The following is a 22,653-nucleotide window of genomic DNA, read 5'->3' as shown; positions in this document are numbered from 1 at the left end:
GATGATGTCAAAGATTCAGTGAAATACAATCAGTTGATGTAGCTGTGGAAAGAAGAGTTAAAAAGATGACTATAAAACTGTACTGAAAAAAACAAAGAAGGGGGTAAAAAGCCTGGCCAGTGTGGCTCCGTGGTTGTGCATCAACCGAGGAACCAGGAGGTCACGGTTCAATTCCAAGTCAGAGCACATGACCAGGTTGTGGGCTTAATTCTCAGTAGGAGGTGTGCAAGAGGCAGCCAATTGATGATTTTCTCTCATTGAAATTAAAAAACAAATAAATATGTCTTTAAAAGCCAGAGGTTCTTTAAAAAAAAAAAAAAAAAGAGCTCAGGAACAATCCTGGCCATGCTCCCTGCTATGTAGGAGAGAAGCAAAAGCAAAAAAAAGAGAATATTGCTCTGACTGGTTTGGCTCAGTGGATAGAGCGTTGACCTGCAAACTGAAGGGCCCCAGGTTCGATTCCAGTCAAGGGCACGTACCTTGGCTGTGGGCACATCCCCAATAGGGGAAGTGCAGGAGGCAGCTGATGGATGTTTCTCTCTCAGAGATGTTTCTAAATCTCTAACCCTTTCCCTTCCGCTCTTTAAAAAAAAAAAATCAATAAAAAAGTGTGTGTGTATATATATATATATATATATATATATATATATATATATATATATAGAGAGAGAGAGAGAGAGAGAGAGAGAGAGAGAGAAACAGAATGTTAACATCACTTGAGTCCCTGTGTGGCTCAAACTATTGTAGCTACGTGCTCACCAAACCTGCTTCTTTTTCTTTCTGGGAAAACAGGCCATATTCTCAGCCTCGTTTACCATTATGTGAGCCATGTACTGAGTAGTAATTGATGGAATGAGGACAGAAGTGATATAAGGCACTTCCAGACTTAACCCATGAGAACCTCCCACATGAGATCCTTCAATCTCCTTCTGCAACTGCAGGTTTAAAGGAGAGAACTTTGAGATAAGGGATCCACAAGATGGAAAGATCCTGGCTTCCTGAAACATAGAAGGTGGCCTAACCAGGACACCATGTTGAACTGCTCTCCAGACTGCTATATAGACAAGTTAAGCACCGAAACTTGGGGGGTTGTTATATCTCTAACGTCTCCTGATTCCAGCTGCACCCAACCTTCCGTGGTTACATGAAATATTCTAGTGTTCTTCCATAAATTCCCTCTTTGCCCAAGACAGGCTGAGTTAGGGTCTTTCATCTCTACAACATAAAGGAGTTCTGAAAGCTTAGCTGATTAGAGCATCTTCTCAATATGCCAAGGTTGCAGATTCGATCCCTCGCCAGGGCACATACAAGAATCAACCAATGAATGTATAAATAATTGGAACAACAAATCGATGATTCATTCTCTCTCTCTCTCTCTCTCTCTCTCTCTCTCTCTCTCTCTCTCTCTTCCTCTCTAAAATCAATAAATAATTTTTTAAAAATAATTTGGAGGAATGTAGTCAAGAAAAATAAATTGCAATCATTTGAAGTGGCAAGAAGATTGAAGTAACCAATCCCCAAATGTCTAAAAAATTTCTCAGAACAGAGTAATAATTCCAATAAACTTATGACAATCCACAAAAGACTCTTTTCAGTTTCAAGGGTTACTAGCTCTAAAATCATGAACCATTGAGCCCAACTGGTGTGGCTCTGTGGTTGAGGATTGACCTATGAACCAAGAGGTCCTGTTCTATTCCCACTCAGGGTACATGCCTGGGTTGTGGGCTCAATCCCCAGTAGGGGGCGTGAGGGAGGCAGCCAAGCAATGCTTCTCTCTTACCAGTAATGTTTCTATCCCTCTCTCCCTTGCCCTTCCCCTCTGAAATCAATAAAAATATATTTTAAAATAGAAAAAATAAAATCATGAACCATTTACAATGTGATACTCTCTCTTCCTTCTCAATTTATTACCAGAAGCATGGACCACGTTGTAATAGCCCTCCCTCAGGGTTTACCTACTATTAGATACCCTCTGGAGTCCTCAAACATACTGAATCCTAATGAGTAAGATAAACCTCATTTATCATACATAGCCAGCTCTGTTGTCCCATAATTTATTGGGAAATGGATCGACATAGAGCTCTAAGAATTCAAATAATTACTCAGGGCTAAATAGCTCTGGGTATAAGTACACAACCCTGGCCAGAGTTTTCAAAGATAAATATTCAAGAATTAGCAAAGCTTCTGGGAACATTTATAAGACTATAAATGAAAAGATTACAAAATAAACAGGAGAGTGATGTGATGAATGCCTACTTGAGCAATGAAAAGGTCTGCCAGAAGCTGGGGGCCAGTGATGACAGAGCATGCATCCTGTTCAGTTTCCAGAAACGTTTATCATTGCGCCAAAATTGTTTTATAACAACAAGCACTGACATCTGTGATATGTTCTGCAGGCTTCTTATAAAGCACTTTTATACTACACATTGAGTTATTTGACTCTCAGAACAACCGTGTGAAGACGAGATTGTCATCGGCCCTTCATTTTCAGCTAAGAACACAGGCTCAGACAGGTCAAGTGCTCATGGCCCCAGGGTTTATGACTTGAGCCAAGACCTGAGATCCAGTCTCCTAATTCCAGAACCTCTGTCCATTTCACTATGGACTTCCAGGGCAGGGTAATGGCCTGGCTGGACAAGATTTTTCCCCAGTGCCATCATTCTTCAACCCATGTTGGAGGTTAGTTTGCTCTGTTGCATGTAGCCATATGTGGGAACTTCCCAGAGGGTTAAAGGGTCTGGGATAAGATGCCTGGCCTGCCTCCAAAAACAGCTGGGAAAATATTCCCTGACAAGATACCATAGCTTATACCCACAGGGAAGCCTTGAGGGAGGAAGAGGGAGCCTGAGGCATGGGTTAGAAGTGCTGAGACCTCCATGTGATTTTGTCAAAAATCTCATAGTTGGAGGCTTCTGAGACCCAGACAACAAGGTCTCTCAGGACTCCAAAGATAGAATCCAGGGCAAATGAGCTCAAGGTAACCTTTGTTGGAGAGGGAGAGGGGATCCACTATATAGATTTAGTTGGCTTCAATGAGCATTCTCTAGCATGATTTTTTTAAATGATTTTAAAGAGAGAGAGAAAGAGAGAGAAAAAAAATCATCCATTTGTTGTTCCACTTATTTATGCATGCATTGGCTGATTCTTGCATGTGCCGTGACAAAAGATCAAACCCACAACCTTAGCACATCAGCTCTAACCACCTGGCCAGCTCTCTCCGATTATTTTTTTAGAGCCACTTGTAAGAGACAATTTGTCAAAATTCATCCTTGAATTTAATCAAAAGCAAGCATTCATATACTGCCTGATAATGGCAAAGAAGAGAAATAATTGACATTTTAGTAAGAACCATTTATCTCTGGTAGCTGGTGATCTACCAACTCAGAAGGAAGACACAGGACATTCGGGGAGCTGTCCTTAGGCATGATGGAAAGTGTGAAGAACTGGCGGCCTCTCCTGACTACTATTACTTCCTGGGCTCCAAGAATGAGAGAGAGGTCCTCTATCCCAGTGAAGTTCCTCCAGAAATAGAAAATTCAAGATCCTGAAGAAGCATTAGGTTAGTGCAGTGGTCAGGAAACTCATTAGTCAACAGAGCCAAATATCAACTGTACAATGATTGAAATTTCTTTTGAGAGCCAAATTTTTAAACTTAAACTTCTTCTAATGCCACTTCTTCAAAATAGACTAGCCCAGGCTGTGGTATTTTGTGCAAGAGCCACCCACACTCAAGGGGCAAGCCGCAGTTTGCCGACCACGGGGTTAGTGTAAGGGGCAAATGCCTTGATTTTAAGAACCTGTGCTTGAACCACTGCTCAGACTCTAGTCAGCTGTGACCTGAAGCAAATCACAAACTCTTTGAGCTTCCATTTATATATCTGTAAAGAATAAGGATGCTTATTTTATAGGACTGTGGGGAGGATAAAACAAAATTATGAATCTAAGGGGCATAGCACAGTGCCTGATAAATAGTAGCTGTGTATCAATAAATGTTAACTCCTAAGTTTTCCCCTTCAATCAATCCCCTAATATTGGAATTCTAATACTTAGTTATTCTAATTACTATTAATCTACTGGCCCTTAGTAATCTTGAAAGAATCACATATATTACCCAATATCTTTTTTTTAAATATATTTTATTGATTTTTCAGAGAGAGTGGAAGGGAGAGAGATAGATAGAAACATCCATGATAAGAGATGAACATCATCTATGAGCTGCCTCTTGCACGCCCCCCACAGGGGATGGAGCCTGCAACTCAGGCATGTGCCCTGACCAGGAATCAAACCAGTGGCCTCTGGGTTCCTGGCTCAATACTTAACCACTGAGCTATACCAATCAGGCAGTTATCCAATATCTTGACATTTCACTTACCTCTTTGAAATATAACCATCAAAAACAACCAAAGATACAGACAAAAACAAACAAAAAAGTGAAATATAAATATAACTATCTGTGACTTTAGTTGAACATATCAAATAACTCTGGGCCCTTGGACCTCTTAGTCTACTTTTTGCTTCTTAAATTCTAGGAAGGAAGGAAGGAAGGAAGGAAGGAAGGAAGGAAGGAAGGAAGGAAGGAAGGAAGGAAGGAAGGAAGAAGTAGGTAGATGGGGAGACGAACTCATAGGTCTCTTTTCAACTTTATTTTTTTTATTAAGTATATTTTATTGATTTTTTACAGAGAGGAAGAGAGAGGGATAGAGAGTTAGAAACATCGATGAGAGAGAATCATCAATCAGCTGCCTCTTGCACACCCCTCACTGGGGATGTGCCTGCAACCAAGGTACATGCCCTTGACCGGAATTGAACCTGGGACCTTTCAGTCCGCAGGCCGACGCTCTATCCACTGAGCCAAACCGGTTTCAGCTCTTTTCAACTTTATAATCTTCCTCCAATCTGAAAGAGAATTCAAACCTTATATATCTTTGGCACATAGCTGTACTCAACAATGGCCAAATTCAACTAAACTTTCCACAAGGCTTAAAATAAAAAGAAATTCTGATTTTACCAATGTTTTCTTAAACTTAATAAAGATGGCCATCGGAAGGATGCAGTTCGTGTGATCTTTTTTATATTATCTTCCTGATCTGTAGAACCATTTCCTCTTGACATCCTCTATCCAAGACAGGGTCTGGCACCCCTCCTCTGTACTCCAGGATTCTGTTTATTTATACCAATACCAGCACTATGACCATACTGTATAATAATCATCCATTTTATGTCTCCTTCTCTAGGTTATACTCTCCTTTCAGGCAAAAACAGTGCTCTGTGAAATATCAATTACCAGTGTCCACCAGCACGGTACCTGGTATATAATAGATACTAAATTAGTGTTGGATGGATGGATTGATTGATGGAGGGAGGGATGAATGGGATTTTTAATATGGGAGAAACACAAGGTCTTCATTTCACAGATAAGGAAGAAGCCTCAGAGCTGTAAGATAACTCAGGCAAGGTATCCTCATAAGCAGCTAGAAGATGACAAGTGGTGGCAGTCACATGCTATTTTGACTTTGAGTTCAAAGACAGATATCATTTATCACTCACCACCAAGGGGAGGCAGTAAAGCTTGGAGAACACAGACAACGTCTTCTTGTTCCTGCTACCTACCAGTCATGTGACTTTGGGCAAGGTACTTCATTTCTGAGTCACAATTTCTACATCTGTTAATTGGGATTATTAATAACTTCAGTGTTGTTGGGGGTATTAAACCTGCCAACATACATAAAGTGCCCAGCATAGCACTATGTGCTAAATAAATGTTTACTGAATGAATCATGAATAAGTCCCTGTCCAACATACCACGACCTCATGGTTTAGACTTTGCATAAGTCTCTGCCCACATGGAAGGTGGCTGGGACACCATAATTACAGAACCATGTACTTGGAGATTTGTTCCTTGCTAGAATCGGATCTTAAGGCAGCACCAAGCAGCCTCAATAACTTTGCTCACTATTCCCTTCACCTGAAATGCCCTTCCCACCTTCCTCGTTGCCACACAAATCTTACCCATCTCCCATTGCCATCTCTAATTCCTATGAACTCATTAGACCTTCCTGACTCACAAATTAGTTTCCACCACATAGTGGAGGGGTATATTTGTTTGGGGTTTATAATTTGTGGTAAAATACACATAATATAAAATTTACTACCTTAACCATTTTGAGTGCACAGTTCAGTACTGTTAGGTATGTTCACACTGTTATGCAACTAATCTAAGAACTTTTTCATTTAGTGAAAGTGAAACTCCATACCCATTAAACAATAACTTCCCAATTGCTCCCTCCACCCCAGTCTCTGGCAATCACCATTCTACTTTCGGTTTCTATGAGTTTCACTACTCTAGGTAACTCAATAAGTGAAATCCTATCTAATAAAGAGGGAATATGCAAATTGACCATCATGCTATCACAAATATGGTGGTGCCCATAGCCACTAGATGGCAGCACCCAGTCCCCTCAGCCCCTGATCGCCAGGTCACCTCCCATCCCTGAGGGCTCTCGGACTGTGAGAGGGGGCAGGCCAGGCTGAGGGACCACCCTCCCCCCCACACACTCCAGTGCATGAATTTTCATGCACCGGGCCTCTAGTGATACAATATTTGCCCATTTGTGTCTGATTTATTTTACTTAGCATAATGTCGTCAAGGTTCACCTATGTTTTACCATGTGTCAAACTTCCTTTCTTTTTAAGACTGAATAACACTCCACTGTAAGTACATACCACACTTTGCTTATCCATTCATCTGTTGATGGAAACTTGGGTTGCTTCCACCTTTTAGCTATTGTGAATAATGTTGCTATGAACATGGGTGTACATGGATGCATCTGTTTCTTCTCCTTTATGTGAGTGTGAACTTCTTAATGACAAATAAAGGGTCTCAATCATCATTACAGTTCTCAAGGTGCCTAACAGGTAATGGCACTCAATAAGTACCCATCGAGTAAATAAGACAGGGCTGCTCCAAACATGAAGTGAAAAAAGGAATCATCTTCCATACAAATCTGCAAAAGGGCAGAATCACAGCAGAAAAGCACAGACTTTGCAGTAAGACAGTCTTGATTTCTGATCTTGGATCTGCCTCTTACTAGTCATAGGACCTTATGCATTTTAATAAGCTCTCAAAGTTTCAACTTTCTCATGTGGTTTTGCCACAATTAAATGCTCTAACTTATGTACAGCAGCACAGCTCTTGGCACATCACAAACTTTAAAACTTGGCCAATACTATTATATAAAGTTATATAATAAAAGTCACTTATTGCACATACAAACATACCACTGAGCTTCCTGACCATAATAACTTTAAAAGCAAAGAGCATGGAGTATTCTGAGACCAAACAATTTATGGCAAGAAACAGTCAAAACAGACACTTTCGCAGCAGTAACAATGAATCCAATTGGTACCACTGAATGTGAAATCTTGAGCTATACGGTTTCAATTCTAGTAGCTGGAAATCACTTCAAAGGAACAGACCTAAATGTTATACTAAGGGTCATCTCACTTAGAGTAGCAGCCTGTCCAAGATCTCACAAATGTTTTTTTAATCAGGATTACTTGAGGTTTTGGCATTTTTTGGTACCTCGGCTAAATCGATTTTGAATTTAATCATTCGTGTTGTAAAGCTTTTAGCAAAAAGATGAAAGCAATAAATAGACCTTCATTACTATTTCAGACAGAAATATTTATTTTAATCTGTCTCAAAGGAAACTGAACTCCCCACTCTCCTCCCAGTTCCTCTAAGACATGAATTCCTTTTGAGGTTGCTATCTGAATTTTCCAGACCAGAAACATTCCTTCCAAGGTTAGCTCTTAGAAAGTAGTTTTTAAGTATTAGAAGGAAAAGCTTATTCAAGTTTCTTTTTGTCTGCCATAATAATTAACATTTGACATGGCTAATTAAAATGGCTCTCTGAGCCCAGACCGGTTTGGCTCAATGGATAGAGTGTCAGCTTGGGGACTGAAGGGTCCCGGGTTCGATTCCAGTCAAGGGCATGTACCTTGGTTGCGGGCATATCCCCAGTAGGGGGTGTGCAGGAGGCAGCTGATCGATGACTCTCTCTCATCGATGTTTCTAACTCTCTATCTCTCTCCCTTCCTCTCTGTACAAAATCAATAAAATATATATTTTTTTTAAAAATGGCTCTCTGAGACAAAAATCGGAAACTTGGTTGTGTGGTAGAGGAGAGGGAAGGGAAGGAAAAGAAAAGGTAAATGGAAGCTGCCTGAATGCTAATATCGGCCCAAATGTGGCCCCAAGTGAACAACACCTAATTTTCCTAGAAAAATCATGACTTCATGTAAATTTAACACTATACTAAGATGACTTGCTAATGAAAAACAAAATGAGATGTAATATATGTATCTGTAAAATTTTGCAATTAAGTGAATTTATAAGTAAAGAAAAAAATTCCTTGTCAGACCATGCATTACCATTTTGGATTCAGAACAATACGGTCACCATATCCCCTGTGTCAATTTTAATCTGGCTCCCCAGCAATGGCTATGGGCTGCCTTGTCCATCGAGACCCACCAGGTGGGGGGCACCATGCTAAGACTTGACACACAGGGGCCTGTTTAATCTTCACAACAACCCTATGCTCTAGGTATTGGCATAGCCTCTCCCTCCTTTTCTACCTTTTTATTTCAAATTAATTTCAGACATACAAAAAGAAAGGAAAAAAATCGGGAATCGATATATATCCTTCACCCAGATTACCTATATGTTAATATTTTCTCACGTTTGCTTTATCGTTCGCTGTCTCTGTAAACAGATATTATATTACCACTAACTACTTAGCATTTCCTTAAAAATAAGGACATTCTCACCCTGGCTTGTGTTGCCTCACATGAGGAAGAATCTCGGTTTCAATTCCCAGTGAAGGGCACATTCCTGGGTTGTAGGTTTGATGCCTGGCTCCAGTCAAGGAGTGTGTGGGAGGTAACGAATCTGTGTGTCTCTCTCACATCAATGTTTTTTTCTCTCTCTCTCTCTCCTCCCCATCTCTTTCTTTCTCCCCCCCAACTTCTTCCCTTCCATTCTCTCTAAAAATAAATGGAAAAAATATCTTTAGGTAAGGATTAACAAATAATAATAATAATAATGACATGTTCTTATATTTTCATAGTATGTTTATCAAAACCAGAAAATTAATATAAATATTATACTATAATCCCAGCCCTTATTCAAATTTCACTAATTCACCAAATAATGTCTGTTAATGCAAAAAAAAAAATTTTTTTTCCTGGTTCAATCTGATTTAGGATCATGTGATTTATTTAGTCTCTATGGGTCTTTAGTCTCCTTTAATCTAGAACTATCCCTCAGTTTTTGTCTTTCATGATCTTGACATTTTTGAGAAATACAGTTGATTTATTTTATTTATTTTTATTTTTTTAGTTGATTTATTTTATAGACTGTTTCTCAGTTTATCTAATATTTCCTCATAGATTCAGATTATGCATTTTCTGCAGGAATGCCACACAAATGATATGTCCTCAGATGTTGATTTGTCTCATACTGAAATTAAAAATGGTGCCTGCCACTTTTCTCCACTGTAAAGTCACTCTCTCCCCCTTTGTAACTAGTAAGCACCTTCTGATGAGGTGGATACTTTAGGCTCCTTTATTATAGATGAAGAAACTCTCTTTCTTCCCCACTCCCTTCCACTCTCTCTTTATAAAAAATCAATGGAAAAAACATCCTTGGATGAAGATTAACCAAAAAGAAAGAAAGAAAGAGGGGGGGGGGAGGGAGGAGGGAGAGAAAGGAAGAAAGGAAGAAAGGAAGAAAGGAAGAAAGAAAGAAGCAGAAGAGGGAAATGTATATGCATCAAGATACCAAAGCAAACAAGACAAACCTTATTCATTCTTACCCTAAGGCCATATCACCACACCCTGACCCTTTGGCTGGCCATCTGAAACTTCTTTCTGAGCTGCCATTTCTTTCTAATTTTCTTGTTTTAATTTAATTTTATTTTTGGAATAGATATTACATGGTACTATATTAACGTGATTCAAAACTCAATGTGATACCCAATTGAAGGGTTATAATAAAAAGGCAGATAATAAAAAGTGTTGGCAAGGATGCAGAGAAATTGCTGGAGGAGATGTAAAATAGTGCAGCTGCTCTGGAAAACAATTTGGCAGTTCCTCAAAAGTTCATACATAGAGCTCTCAGTTGGCCCAGCAATTACACTCCTAGATACAGATGCAAAGTAAATAAAAACTAATGTCCACTTAAAAACTTGTACGCAAGTGTTTAAAGCAGCATTATTCATAGTACCCCCAAAATGGAAACAACCCAAATGCCCATCAATTAATAAGTGAATAGATAAAATATGGTATATTCATACAATAAAATATTATTTGTTAATGAAATAAGAACGGAGTACTAATGTATGCTACAACATGATAAACCTTGAAAAGATTATGCTAATGAGAGAAACCATTTATATAAAATGTCCTGAAGAGGCAAATCTATAGACTGGAAGATAGGTGGTGCCTGGGGCTGAGGTCTTGGGGTGACGAAGATGGTAAATAACTGATGATGAGTGCAGAATTTCTTTTTGGGATAATGAAAATGTTCTAAATTGAGTCTAGTGATGTTGACACAGCTCTGTTCCCAATCGTTCAGTAGTTTTTAGTATGTTGACACAACTCTGTCAACATACTAAAAACTATTGAATTGAATACTTTAAATGAGTGAATTGTGTAATGTGTGAATTATATTTCAATAAAGCTATTATAAAAGTCAGCATTATATAAAATAGTAAATCTTAAGAAATCTCATTATACATACAAACCACTCACCCCTACTGCCCTGTACAAGTGCCTAGTAACCAATTTATTTTACACCCTTCCAAGGAATCTTCATACAAACTGAAATATGTTTAGCCCCATTTCTTTCACAAAATATGTGCTGTTATGCCACCTTCTTTCTTTCACTTAACATATTATTGGAGATCTCTCCATTCCAGTACTTCAAGAATACCCTAATTCTTCTTTTTTAATATTTGTATTGATTTCAGAGAGGAAGGGAGAGAGAGAGAAGCATCAATGATGAGAGAGAAGCATTGATTGGCTGCCTCCTGCACATCCCTACTGGGGCTGGGAAGGGGGTGGTGGGGTGGGGGTGGGGGGGAAGAATCAAGCCCGCAACCCAGGCATGTGCCCTTGGCCAGGATAAAACCTGGGACACCTTAGTCCACAGGCCAGTGCTCTATCCACTGAGCCAAACCAGTAGGGGCTTAATCACAGGAATAACAACAGCCTGTAATTATTGGAATCAAGAGTCTGGGCAAGAATACCCTAATTCTTATTTGTAGTTTCATAGTTTCCCCTGTGTGAACATATCCATTTATTTAACCAGTCTCCCACTGATGCACACTTAGGCTGTTCCCAATCATTCACTATCTCCAACAATGATGCAATGCTTTTAACCTGGTCTCATCAGATGACATTCTGTTCCTGGATTGCCAGGAAGCAGTGTGAGTAGCAGGAAGCAGTTAGAATTAGTCAGAACTGAGTTTGCATCTGGCCCCATCTGCTAACTAGCTATGTGACCTGGGATGATTATCTGTACTTTCTGAGCCTTAATTTTCTCACTTATAAAGTGGTCAAAATCCCACCTACTACTTTATTAGGTTGCTTTTAAAGTTAAGTAAATTAAAACAGGTACCCTGTGGCCAAATTTTAGATAATTTGTGTATCAAAAAGCATAAGGATGGGGCGGGGAGGGAGAAGACAGAAGGTTGGTAATGGATTATAGAATCCAGAAGTCCAAGTGATACAAAAAAAAAAAAAAAAGGGAAGAAGAAGAGGGAAGCTGAAAGCTAACCAATCGGGAAAACACCAATAGATATCAATTGACCTAAGCAAGGATTATCAATAGATGTTAAAACCACTGGAAAGTTGCAGAGGAACAGAATATCTAAACAATCTTAAAGGATAACCCCACAGATAATGTTATTAATTACAAACAGAAAACATTATCTTTACAATGCAGAGATCTGGCAATACCACCTCACATACCAGTGATGTTACAAACTCACACTGTGTGTCACCAAATATGACGCAAGGGAGGGAGGCAACATTCCGTATGGGGAATTCTAACCACAAATGTTTAACCTGAGTCTCATAGTGAGGGGGGAAAATCAGACAAATCCAACTTACAGTCTATAACAAGGCAACAGACTTGGAATCTTCAAAATTTCAATGTCATAAGAGACAAAAAAAAAAAAAAAAAAAAAGGCAGGGGTACTGTGATATGTTAAAGGAAACTAAAGAGACACAACTACGGTGTGTAATCCTTCTTTCCATCTTGGGTTCCAAGACAAAGGTTATAACAACATTGGAACAACTGGGAAAGTCTGAAAATATTATTGTTTCGATGTAATGGTATTATGGTTACACAGGAGAATGTCCTTGTTCTCAAGAGATACATGCTTCCAGTATTTAGAGATAAAGTGTTGTCATGTCTACGACTACAGTTTCAAGTAATCTAGGGGAAGGAGAAAATGTGTGAACATAGATAAAGAAAGCAAATGAATCTAGATGAAGGGTGTATGGGTGGTCGCTGTAATATTTTTGCAATTTTTCCATATGTTTGAACATGTTCAAAATAAGTTGGGGGGAAAGCAAATAAAACACATAAACCGTCTATTACCCAGTAGATGTCACGACAGTTCACATCATGGCTTCAGCTAAATCTGCAGAAAGCTCCTTCCCCCACGCATGTAGGGAAAATGAATCACATTAAAGGAAACATCACCAGCCAGTCCTTGCCTTCATGAAGTTTGTATTTTTTATCAGAAGTTAAGGCAGAAACAGAAGGCAGCTGAAGAAGCAGTATGGTTTTTGGTTCCAGAAAATGTACCTAGGAGCTACATCTGCAAAATTTTTTAAGCTAGGTAACTTTAAAAAATAAAATAAATAAATAAATAAATTAAAAAAACAAGTTGCTTAACCTCACTTAGAATTGTTTCTTCATTTATATGAGAAAATGGAGCTCAAATCTGCTACCTAGGTTTGAGAGAATGAGACAGCATACATAACACGGCATTGTAAAGCATCTCTTATTTTAAAGACTCTCTTTAAAAGATATTATTAGTCTCCTAGAATAAAAGTGGGGAAGAAGGAAAACTGGACGGGTCCACCTTTGTTTCCCTATAAGAATACCCAGCACAGGGCCTTGCATTTAACTTACGTTCACGAATATTGGTTAAAGAAGTAATGAGAGACTGTATGAGACAGATGCTTTTTAGGCTGCAAATTCTATTAAAAATATATATATATATTAAGAGGAGCTGGCCCAGTCAGAGACAGCAGCACCTTCACAACAGCACATGAATTTGCCAAAACCTTTTATACACATTATGTCATTTGAGCCTCACAATAATCCCCATTTCACAGGTGAAGAAACTGCGGCTTAAAAAGATAAATTACCCAGGTAGCACACAACTCAAATGTGTGCTTGCTCCACTCAGCCACAAAAGAAAGGGAACAACTGGCTGACAAATTTGAAATAATTCACAGCCTATGATCCTTACAATCGCTTCCTCAGGGTTTTTGCTGAGGCAGAGTGAGTCACTGACAGCCACTCCTAAAGTCAGACCTTTTTCTTTTACCAGAAAAAAATGCCCAAAACCTGCCCTCGGACTGCTTCTATTGATAATCAGGCCTTTTAACCACCTGCTTCAGATATTTAAAAAGTGAAGTGAAGCTTCAATTCCCCTTTCCACTGTGGTTGTGTGACTGAGATGGAGCGGAACTAAGCAGAAGAGGTTATTTTCATCTCAAGATTGATGGTGTCCACATTTTAGTGAAGTTAACCATAACTCAAAAAAAAAAAAAAATTTCCTGCAGAAATTTCTGGGGAAAACTCTTGGCTGCTTTATTCTTTCAGTTCACTTTTTTCTTAAACATCATGCTGTGCCACAGGCTTAGATAATGTATTTTACTTTTCCAGAGGGTTTCCATGTTATTTACATATCAACCTTTATTACAGCCATCTCAAAAACCAGCAGGACGTCTGCGGTTCCATTTTTGCCCACTTTCTGTCTATCCATCACAAGTTTCTTCCCTCGGTAAAAGAGTTTAGCTCCAGTGCTAAGTAACTGGACAAAGGTATGTAGAAATGGCTCTCTCAACGAACGTTCACGGGAAATCAATTGTCAGGGGACAATTAAAGGGGAACTGTTCATGCCACCTGACCCAGTGTTTCTAACCTTAGAAATGTATGCTACCGAAACAGTCCTACAAATTCATCACAAAAAGGTGCATACGCAAATATTCACTGCAGCAGTGCCCGACAGCCATTAAAATGGATAAATTAGAGCAGCATGCAAATACGTGGGACAAATGCCCAAAATATATTAAGTTAAAGGAAGCAAGCAAAATATGTATATATTTATTATACTAATACCATTAGCATATGTGTAGGAAAAAAATGACAGAGGAATATACATAAAAATCTCAACAGGGTGGAATTAAGGGGAACGTTTCCTATGTAGTTCATTGTGTATTTCTATAATAAATTTTGATTAATCTTATATCTGGAATTTTTTTTAAAAGTTAAGATATATTTTTGTGTCCTTTCTCAGCCTTTCCTCTTCATTTTGGAACCATCTAGTTTGCAGCTCCAGCTGCATTACTACTTCTATTAATATCAAAGGTAGAATGCAAGCTAAAAAGTCTGCATTCTTTTTTTTTTAATATGTTTTTACTGATTTGAAAAAGAGAGAGGCAGGGAGAGGGAGAGGTAGAAACATCGATGAGAGAGAAACATTAAATTGGCTGCCTCTTGCACGCCTGCCACTGAAGATCAAGGCTGAAACCTGGGCATGTGCCCTGACCGGCAATCGAATAGTGACCTCTTTGGTTCATGGGTCAATGCTCAACCACTGAGCCACACTGGCCAGGCAAAGTCTACACCTTTATAGAATTTATACAGGATTATGTTTAGAAAAGATACAAAGATCACTTACAATGCCCCCCCAACAAATGGTATTCCAGCACATAGGCTGATTAAATACTTGTAGTGACCAAAAAAATCACTGCCTTCTGAAGCAGCCCTTGATGTCTTCTAGCTTTGCGGTAACACATTCCTAAAGAGGACATTCAGGAATGGCCACTGATCCAGACACCAAGACCATAGCATGTCAGGCTAAACAGAACGTACCATGACCACATTCAAGAAAACTAACATTGTAACTGATTATCTAATCGGCAGCTCCCATTCAGTTTCCCAAAATGTCCCCAAATTTTCCTTTATAGCTTTTTAAGTCCAGGATCCAACCAAGGATTACCTGTTGCATTTGGTTGGCACAACTGTTTAGTCTCCTTTAGTCTCGATCAGCCACCCACACATTTTGTTTTATTTCATTTTGTTAGTCTTTCATGACATTGACATTTTCAAAGATCGCAGGCCAGCTGTTTTGCAGTATGTCCCGCAACCTGGATTCGGCTGATTATTTCTTCATGATTAGATTTAGGTCAAACATTTCTGGCAAGAATTCTACATCAATGATGTTGTATACTTTCCGTTGCATTAGGTTTTCTAGTTATACTAAGTTATATTTTACTCATTTTATCACTGTGGGCACTAAGCAAGCCTCAGCCAATAAATAAAATATTCAAAACAATAAGTGCATTTAATGTTAAAAACAGCTACCATGAGCACCAGGCATAGTTCCAGACATTTAAAATATATTATCTGCCCTAGCTGGTTTGGCTCAGTGGATAGAATATCAGCCTGCCGACTGAAAGGTCCCAGGTTCGATTCCCATCAAGGGCACATGCCCAAGTTGCAGGCACAATTACCAGTAGGGGGCATGCAGGAGGTGGCCGATCAATGATTCTCTCTCCCTCTCCCTTCCTGAAAGCAATAAAAATATATTTGTGTGTGTGTGTGTGTGTGTGTGTGTGTGTGTATAATCTCATTTAATCCTCACAACAATCTTACGAAGAAACAAAGGATATCACAACATGTGTATCCTTGCCCAAGGACACACATGTAGTGATAGAAAACATGTGTATGCACATGTGAACTCACACAGACACACTTTAACATGCGATCTCAGGGGTTCATGTTCTCTCTGAGAATCCTCCATGGACTAGTTAAGAACCCCTGCCTTAGCCTAATCTTGCAGAGGCCTATCTAGTTTTAAAGGTTGGATTCCTATGAAGAAGAAACTGAAAATAAATTAGCCTTGGTCCATATAATATTCTTCCATACTTAAAAATGTTCTTATTTGGAGATGGGCCACATTTTCATCACAGCCAAGAATATAGGACAGTGGTTCCATAAATTATTATGATATTGCCCTCATTCCCAGTTGGCTCAGTCACTTAAAGCATCGTCCCCATAGGCCAAAGTTGTGGGTTCGATTCCAAGTCAGGGCACATTCCTGAATTGTGGGCTCAATCCCCAGTAGGGGGTGTGCACAAAGCGGCTGATCAATGGTTCTCTTTCATCATTGATGTTTCTAGCTCTCTCTTCCTTCCTCTCTGAAATAAATAAAATATAGATATGTATTTTAAATAAAAAATATTCCACATTTATTTTAAAAATCAACCAATGAATACATAAATAAGTGGAGCAATAAATTGATGTTTTAAAAATATTATAATGTTGAGTTTTTATTGTTTATCTTCTTTAAAATTTTTTAATATATTTCTTTATTGATTTCAGAGAGGAAAGGAGAGGGAGAGGGAGATAGAAACATCAATGATGAGAGAGAATCATTGATCAGCTGCCTCCTGCAGGCCCCCAATCCGAAATCCAGGCATGTGCCCTTGGCTGGAATTAAACCTTGGACCCTTCAGTCCACAGGCTGATGCTCTATCCACTGAGCCAAATCGGCTAGGGATATTTTTTGTCTTCTTTAAATCATTCTCCAACAAAGTGAGAAAATAAAGAAAATGTTAAAAAAAATTATAAAGCTAAATATATTCTTAATTTTTAAATTATGTCTCTTCCTACAACGTTTGGCATTAAATGTCCTTTATGAGATAAAAGTCAAAGGGGACATTAGAAAAATAACTATTGTCAACCGCTCACCCCCCATATTACCTTATTTTTAAAAATTATACTTATCTATAAAATTCAAAAGTCTAAGATCCATTGGGTTAGCAAACTATATACAGTTAATATTATTTCTGAGAAACTAACTTGAATAAAGGAAGTGAAGATCAAAAGGAAACCAGATTTGAAATATTTCTGAATTTCCCCAAATTCATCCACCAAAGATCTCATAGGCTTCAGGTCTCAGGAATACATGTTAATGGATTTGTTAAAAACATTTCACATTTGATATTTGCATTACTAATTGCTCTTTCAGTATTTTGATATTTCCTGCTTTTGAATGGGCCCTTAGTGACCTAGGTTACTTCACTCAATCAACAAATATCCAGACTCCCTGATTTATGCAAGGTACTCTATTAGGTGTCTGGGGACAGTCTAGAGGATTCTTTCTTACCTCGTATCTCAGGTCAAATGTCACAGGCCAATGTAGACACTACCCCTCCCCCCCAGCAAAGAAGAATAAAAGCATTCCTTGGGGCTGTGCTCTTCTACCAAGGTCTACATACCTCTCTGTATGTGGTTATTTGTCTTCCTCCCTCAACTCTTCCAAAGTAAACACTATCTTGTCAGTGCTACCTTCCTAGCACAGTGCACATATAGCTGGAGATCAGTATAAATTCATGGAATACATATTTTTACAGATGAGAACAATAAAGATCAAAAAAAAGAATATGACGTGTCCAACATCATACAGCTAATAAATAATACCCAGTCACCAGAGTTCTCTTCTATTCCACCATGCCACATTGTACATGTGGACAGGGTGAGAGAAAGATCTTAGATGTCTTCCTGGAACTTCAAACTCAACATGTCCAAAAGTCACTCCTTCTTGAAAAAAGCAAACAAAAACAAGGTCCCCATCCAGTGTTCTCATTCTCTGTAAATTGTGGCTCAAGAAAAAAAATCAAGTTATCTTGACTCTCTTCTCCCTATCCTCACATCCTATCAATTAATAATCTTATCAATTATAATCTTCAAACTTTGTGTCTCTCTAATCTCATCCCTTCTCTCCAAGGTTCTGACACTAAGACAACAAAAATGACATACTACTTGGTCACACATTCAGTTTGGCCAATTCTCTCCAATTTTTTCTTCCCTTAACAGCCATGGTAAGGTTTTTAATATCTTTCTATATATTACATTGAACCAACTACATATGTAATTGAACCTTCCATTACCATCCTAAAGTATTTGCACTCAAGTCTCTTGAAATGTCACTTTCTACTGGAAACTTTCCCTGACTCCTCCCGACAAGGGGAGAGCATCAGTTAGGCACTCCTGTTCCACCTTGTAATACACCCCCCCCCCCCTTTGTCAGTAACACTCATCACATTTGCAATAACTTGTTCAATGATTGTCTCCCTATTAGAATATAAGCTCTATGAGGGCAAGAGAAGCTTCTCTTTTCCCTGGTATATCCATGGTCCTTAGAACACAGTAGCTGCTCAATTAATATTTATTGTCAGAATGATAAGCTGGGCCCAGATTGCAGCAGGCCAAGTATAATAAACCAAAAGGCAAGGATCATTATCCCTTTGTAAAGATATAAACTAAAATAGAAAGAACTACATAGTTATTCAAGAGCACAGAAATAGCATTTCTCCTCCCTAAAACACTAAGAAACATGGTTGGGAAAGGGAGCATCTGAGAAGAACACTAGAAATGAGAAGATGGTATAGAGAAGAAGTCTAAGATAACAGCTTCTGAATCGGCCTGTCGTACTAGTTGCTTCCAAATAGTTAGACATTAGACTTTCCATGCCTAGAGAAGCACTCATGTTAAACAAACAAATATAACCACCACCATACTCTTCTTCTTAAGAGGGGGAAATAAAATAACAAACTTTCTTCTCCACAAATTAAAAACCACAGGAGAGAAAGATGTCTTTACGCCCTAACTAGTCTGGCTCAGTGGATAGAGCGTCGGCTTACAGACTGAAGGCTCCCAGGCTTAATTCCAGTCAAGAGCAGGTACCTTGGTTGCCGGCACATACCCTGTGCAGGAGGCAGTTGATTGATGTTTCTCTCTCATCGATGTTTCTAACTCTCTATCCCCCTTCCTTCTTCTCTGTAAAAAAATCAATAAAATGTATTTAAAATAAAATAAAAGGGCTCTTTAAAAAAAAAGAAAGAAAGAAAGAAAAAGAAAAAGAAAAAAAGATGTCTTTGCTCAAGGTGTCCCTTCTGGATGATGCTCCTCAGCAATCAACAGAGAAGGGAGGGGAGAAAGGCAGACTTCCCACCACTTACCGGGGCAGGGATGGGGGGGGAGGGGGGGAGATGGGAGAATATTAAATGAGGCAAAAGCCATTTGAAATCTATTTATTCCTTAGGAATCATGAGAGCACTCCAGGTAAAGCATTTTAAAACCGTGCTAACCCATTGGCAGCTCTTAATAAAGGCAGCAATACAGTTGGCATGAGCTCTACTGCAACATTTCATTGTTCGCATGCTGCCACAGAAGCCACAAACCAGGCCAAGGGGTCAGGCCCGATGTTGCTCATCCTGCCAAGCACCAACGGACAGACAGGGGAAGGACAAAGCCTCCTCAAAGAGAACTCTGTGGAATAAATACTCACACTGCCTCCACGCAGCCCGGAGTTTCTGGGTAGGGTGGAGAATGGGCGGGGAGGATATTCAGAGACTGGGAAGAAACTTAAAGAAACAGATGTGATATACCGGTGATAAGAGGGAAATTCTGAAACACGGAGGAAATGTGAGAATCGCAAATGGAGAAATGGGAAAAGAAACGGAAAGAACTTCAAGAGATGTAGAAGGGTCGGGAAAGGAAGGTACAGGAGAAACAAGTAAGGTGCCCCAAAAAAGCAGACAGTAAGCAACAGAGAGACACACAGAGAGAGGCAAAGCCAGGCAGTCCATCTTTTCCCAAACCCAAAAGCTGGTCACTGCGTTCCAATAAATCACTCCACTACAAAGCCCACACAATGGATTGTCCTTTGCATTCAGTAAAAAAAAGCAACATTAAATGAAGCACCACCCAGATGTAACTTTGGAGACCTAAGGATCAGAATTAAAAATGAGCAAGATCAATTCAGCAGCAGAAGATAACCAGTAAAGACTTTCCCCCCAATGCCTGACTTGACTATGAAAAGGTCTGGCCTTTTAGAGGTAAGCATAAAGTGCCTGGAGTTTTCTCCTTCTTTTGACATTCTAAGAGGGGGGTGTGGTTGACCCCGGGTCTATTCATTTCCAATGCTGCAGATCTCTCAGCTAAGACTGGCCCCATCTGTTCTTGAGTCAGCCAGTTGTTTATGTCCAAGTAACATATTTATTGCACTCATCATCCTAATTACTTACAAGAAGAGAGCCAACATGAGACAAGTCAGAATGTTTTCTGTCCTGTTAAATGTTAGTTCCTTTAAGAAGAAAACAAAACAAAAATACTACTATATTCCTTGGTTTCCTTGGCCAGGATCACTCTTTCATGGGTACCTTCCAGTAATGGCAAATGAAGGTGAACGGCGCTTCTAACTTTCCCTCCTCCCCTAACGCGTTGAAACGAACCCAGGTTTCCCTAATGATCCCTTCTCCAGACCGTTATTCGTGCCTGGTTTGACGGAGCCTCAGGAAACAGCAGCTCATTACGGTACCCCTGCCCGTGGCGAGGAGCCCATTGCCATGTAATTTAAAACACTCACACAAGCACCAATCTGTCAGCTCCGCTTCCAAACAAACCCTGAAACCCTGCAGTCGGGGAAAAGAACGCTGAACGAACGAAACGGCTGCTCCCCAGCAGCCCGAAGAGGAGCTTCCCGAGACACGTGAAAGGTTTCTGACGGGCACGGAGCGCACCATGAAAGGACACGGTCACCTCAGATCCGCAGAAAAGGCGAGGCAAGCGGCACAGACACGCATAGAAAGCAGAGCCCCCCCACACACAAAAAAAACTTAGCCTCCGGAGAAGAAGCACGCCCAGCTTAAAAGCGAAGAGAGTTTGCTCGCCCAGGCGACACAGAAATGTTCTAAAGTCGTGCGAGCACATTCAATCACTGTCTCCATTTCTCCCCACGCATCCCCCCTTCCCACTCAGACCTCATTCCCACTCAGACCTCATCCCCACTCAGACCTCAGCACGCGGGCCGTGGGTGACAGGACTGCAGTGGTCCCCCGCCTCAGCCTTCTGATTCTGCAAGAGCACTCACTTCCCAACATCCTCCCCAGCCCAGCCCAGCCCCCCTCTCGGCTTCGGAGAGGTTGAGGGGAGTCGCGGCTAGAGCATTGGCAGGGATCGGTCCTCCCGCGGGGGAAGGTGGCCGGAGTTGTTCTGTACAGTGACCCCAATTGCACAGAGCTTTTCGCTTAGCAGCGCTTGCAAGCAGCTCCTCAATCCTTCCCCCTCTAGCCCCCATCTTCCCAAAAGAAAAAGAAAAAAGAAAAAAGAAAAGAAAAGAAGAAAAAAAAAAAAGCCTTGATAATGAAGCGGGAGGAATAACTTGGTAAAAACCATTTGAATACAAATCACTTCAACTCACCTGGTTTGGGATATTTCTCCCCACCCCAGGCATAAACAGAAATGATATGCGAATGAGTCACGCACGCAACGTAAGGTGGTGCGAGCGAAGCCTGAAGTCCAAGGGCTGGAGTCAGTCCCTGCCCTGATGCCGCTGCTACTCTTAGCTCAGCTGGAGCGAGCGGCAATCACAAGCCCAGCAGCAGCAGCAGGGGGGGCGGGTAGATCGTAGCACAATGAATGCAGTGGGGTTTTTGCAATGACATCATCCCTCTATCCGAAAGGCCCCAATAGCCATGCTCGGGAGCGCTGCGTGCTGGGTAATGTAGTCGTCTTCAAGCCTGGCCGGGGCCCGGAGGCTGCCGTGGGAACTACAATGCCCAGAATGCTCCGGGGTCGGACGCGCCCAGAGCGAACTCTGGCAGCAAAGGATGCTCGGCCGCCATATTGCGGGAGCTGGGCGATTCTGCGGAGCCGTCCGAGGCTTTCAGCAACGCGGGAGGCGAGCGGTGGAGTATTTGGGGATGGAGAAGTGGAGGACAAGCCCATAGGAGATCGGGGGCCGGAGCCTGGGAACCGGGAGGTGGAGTTTTCATCTGGAGACAGATGTAGGGCGGGCCTGGCTGGAGGCGGCTTCCAGAGGTCGCAGGGGCCTGCCTCGGGGCCTCACGGTTCTGCGGGGGTTGCCTAGGCCCCCTACGCCTCTTGCTCCATGTTCTAAGTAAGGTACTGAGGGAGTCCGTTCACACCTGGGCTCGGAGCATCCTTTAGACCCTCTTAACGGGACCAGCGGGTCGTCGATGTCTTTTTTGGGGTGCGGGGACCCCGGGCGGCGACCTTCTCGCCTGTGGTCGGAGAAGATTGCACCCACGGAGTTGGGCTGTCCCCTCCAAATGCATGTTTAACTTCTTATTTTCCACCCTTCCTTACTCCTTCTCCAGAGGTGTCGGACCCTCGTTGGTGTTTCATGCGGAGTGATTTGCAAAAGGGTCTAAGGAAATCGATGTCGGAAGGTGGACAAGCTGCAAAGGGGCGGACGGAGCTTTGGGGCCGCAGTTGAGGAAGGACAAGGAGCGGCCTAAAGGATAAACAAACCG

The 22,653-nt window shown here is 40.8% G+C and overlaps 1 protein-coding gene across 2 annotated transcripts in view; it reads right to left on the bottom strand.

Moving 5' to 3' along the window:
- The window catches only part of RAB30 (RAB30, member RAS oncogene family), a 71,799-nt gene extending 50,030 nt beyond the window's left edge, over positions 1 to 21,769 (bottom strand). The window contains exon 1 of one of the 2 annotated variants that reach the window (XM_084895292.1): positions 21,579 to 21,769. The gene's annotated coding sequence lies outside the window, so the exon portion shown is untranslated. Of the gene's footprint in view, positions 1 to 21,172; positions 21,256 to 21,578 lie in introns of those variants that run through there. The other variant, XM_084895293.1, reaches the window with a different exon arrangement.
- Between the last annotated feature and the right edge of the window lie 884 nt (positions 21,770 to 22,653).

This window comes from Pipistrellus hanaki (genome assembly GCF_964339955.1).
Source record: "Pipistrellus hanaki genome assembly, chromosome: 9".
NCBI classification, from domain to species: domain Eukaryota; kingdom Metazoa; phylum Chordata; class Mammalia; order Chiroptera; family Vespertilionidae; genus Pipistrellus; species Pipistrellus hanaki.
This window is presented reverse-complemented; position numbering and strand designations above follow the sequence as displayed.